The sequence below is a fragment of the Montipora foliosa genome, chromosome 8, assembly GCF_036669935.1.
Source record: "Montipora foliosa isolate CH-2021 chromosome 8, ASM3666993v2, whole genome shotgun sequence".
Taxonomy (NCBI): Eukaryota; Metazoa; Cnidaria; class Anthozoa; order Scleractinia; family Acroporidae; genus Montipora; species Montipora foliosa.
In genome coordinates this window covers 6,998,154-7,001,390 of record NC_090876.1, presented here as the reverse complement: position 1 = coordinate 7,001,390, position 3,237 = coordinate 6,998,154, and the positions used below count along the sequence as shown (strand labels likewise).

General features: G+C 39.9%; 1 long non-coding RNA gene across 1 annotated transcript; it reads right to left on the bottom strand.

The window, feature by feature from the left end:
- Positions 1 to 220: 220 nt before the first annotated feature.
- Positions 221 to 3,224, bottom strand: LOC137967950 (uncharacterized). The gene is made up of 2 exons (XR_011116605.1): positions 2,626 to 3,224; positions 221 to 627 (listed from the first exon to the last, which is right to left on the bottom strand). It is a non-coding gene; the product is annotated as an uncharacterized lncRNA (long non-coding RNA).
- Between the last annotated feature and the right edge of the window lie 13 nt (positions 3,225 to 3,237).

Here is a 3,237-nt window from a genome sequence, read left to right as displayed (position 1 = left end):
ACTGTAAAGCAAGATCTGCTTTTCAGTTGTTGTAGGAACTAGTCTTTTTTTCTTTTCCTTCTTTTTTGGGAGAGGGGGAGGGTGGGGGGTGTAGTTTAGTGTAAAGGACGATTTCCATGGATTCTTGCAGTGTGTGTTTTTAACTCATAAGGATCGCAAAGAAAACTATATAGCTGTCATACTAAAAATAAATAGTTTATAATTCAAATAAATTTGCAAATTCCATACAACGCTCGAATTTAATAACTTGTATTAGACTTCAGTATATAAAAGTCTCCATAATGACTGCCATTACAGTCCTCTTAAAAATAAAAAATAAAAAAAGTTAAATTTAAAAAACCTCCAGCTGTTAGTTATGCCTTATCAAATGGCAAAACCGATGCACTAAGTGTGAGTGCCTTAAACTCCATCATTCGCAAAAGGAACTTAAATTTAACACAAAAATTTTACAGGATTTACGTCTGCAATTAAATGGTGTTAATACACGAAACAGACAGGACCGATTTCGAGGATGAATTCATGAGGTACTTCTCCAATGTGTGTCGGGGCGACATCTACGATCGGTAGAGCGTCCTTTCTCTTTGTGTTTATTTCCATCACCGCTTGGTTTCCGAATGACTCCTCTTTCTAAAATATTAAAAGAAATTAAAGCTGATGTCTTAGACATGTGAAATAATTACAAATACTAATTCAATAGGAGAATGCAATATCTAATCTTGGGTATCCAGTGCATAGGTTCAGGGTCATCTTGAATTACGTCATACATGTATTCGCATTTCGGTTTTGACACGTCACACACGCGCAAATGACGTAAGGGACAGTTTTTACTTTAAAAGCGACTGTCGAACGCACTTCAATAATCCGAGATTACCACTAGCAATAATCATAATCTGACAGGCTATTTTTGTAATGAAGAAACCTCGTTAGCGCAACATTATCGGGAGCTTAAGCACGAGAGGCGTTTAGCCACAGACGGAAACCGGAAGGGAACATTTTGCATGCCAGGACAGAAGTCTTTCCCAGATTACTTATTAAACTGATCCTCTCTGATAGTAAAAAGATACATTGCAATATAAATGTGGTAGGGTCGAGACAAGTTAAAAAGGAACTACAATAGCTCACTTCCGGTTGTCGTCCGCAGCTCAAAAATGTCGTGCCTAGGCTCCCATATACATGTATTCCGAGTTAAAAGACATCGCGTTTGATCAACACCCACGCGACACAAGAATATGAACGCCATTCCAAAGAGGGTGCTAAAATACTTTTGGGCGCAGATCAGGGGGAGCGCAAGTTTGGTATACGATTTATTGACTTTTTATGGGAAGATTAAGTTTGAGCCTATAAATGCTAAAGTAAGCTGTAAATGCAGAAATAAACTTCACTTAGCTCTACGTACGGTTGTCCTCATCTTTTCCATGCGATCGGAGCGTAAACTGTGTCCGTTTTAGACGAGTTTGTGGCTTACGAATTTTTAAGATGTCGTTGTTTGTATTTCCCCTCATAAAGCGAAGCAAGGCCGGTGACTCGCGGCGATCTCGTCCCACAAATTGCTCTTGCGGCGATCATATTACATTCTGCACAATCTTTGGCAAGGTGTTTCAAACTGGCCAATGAGAGTGCACAATGTAATATGATCGCCATCACACTATAACGGCCGTAGCGACGCAAAGAGGCGGAGCGCATGGGAAGATTATAAAAAGCCGAACATTATTTGGAATTTATCCGTCAAAAATCGCGGTGCACGTGCGAGTGGAGTTGATGTGATAGTGATCGATAGTGATTGAGATTCGGTCCGTTGCTTTGTGATGCGAGAGCAATTTGTGGGACGAGATCGCCATGAGTCACCGGCCTTGCTTCGCTTTATGAGTGGAAACGACAAACAACGACATCGTAAAAATTCGTAAGCCATAAACCCGTCTAAAACGGACACAATTTGAAATCTGAAATCTAATGCGGTCAGTGTAAAACGCAGACTGCAGACTGCAGACTGGGGATAAAATGCAGACTGAGGTTATAATTTAACTGTTGAAAAAGCCCAAAGCCATTAGAAATGCTAACAGTTAAGCCTAAATATTGTTTTAGGCCTAATTAGGCCTAAGGTTAGCATTTCTAAGGGGTTTGGGCTTTTTCAACAGTTACGTTATAACCTCAGTCTGCCTTTTACCCCTGGTCTGCAGTCTGCAGTCTGCGTTTTACACTGACCAAGTCTAATATGTTTCTTCGCGAATATTAATTAAGACCGTTTTAGAAGAGGCGATAGTTAGAAGAGGAGGAAGTTTTAGAAGAGGCGGGAAACATTTTTCTCTGGAAGTCATTAGCGTTTGGTAGCTGGCCATTTTTTAACGTTTTTGATGTGATAATAAAATCAGAAAAGATGGAAACAGCCAGGAAAAGCCGAGGCAAAAGAATGCACATAGCCAGCTAATTTGCTGGCCTGCGTCGCTGGCGGTTTCGAGCGGCGAAGCCGAGAGAAAGCTGGGGCGGGAGAAGGGAGAGACGTTCCTCCCCATTTTTATCTGATATACACAATTGCTAATTAATTCCAAATTGTGTATATCAGATAAATTCGGACATTGTGTCCAAGGACTTATGGTGGCAGAGAAAAAAAGAAGATAAAAATCGTACCCGAGGATAGCATTTGAAACTGGAGTTTCAACTCTATAGCAACCGCTTCAATCGCTTCACCACTGAAGATCAAGACACCGCTCTCGCAAAAAAAAAAAGAGATTTATTTAACTCTCCCATAGAATATTATTGCTGAAGAGTAATTAGGCCTAAGGTAGATTAATAAAGCGTAGACTTTGATTTTAAAATGTTTAGCTTTGTCGTGAAGTTTGGTAACCAACCCATCGTCCACCCAAAATTTATCGGATATACACAATTGCTAATTTGCTCAGAATTGACTATTATTGTTAATTTTGGGCACTGTGTCCCAGGCCTTGTGGTCATATTCGTTTGAGAAGACAACCCAAGTGTATGGACATAGGACTCGAACCTGGGAATGTTGATTAATTTAACCCATCACCTAACCGCTTGACCACCACACCGCTAGCTGCTCAAGGACAATATTTAAACACAATTAATTTGATATGCTATATTAGTATCACCCAACTAGTGGACTAATGCAAATGCTGCATTTTGATTGGCTACGCTACTAGAGGACTATTAGTAATAGTCCTCGAGTAGCGAAAAGCGTGAAAGCTTTGTTTCGTTTTTATTCCCAAATAAATATTTCTT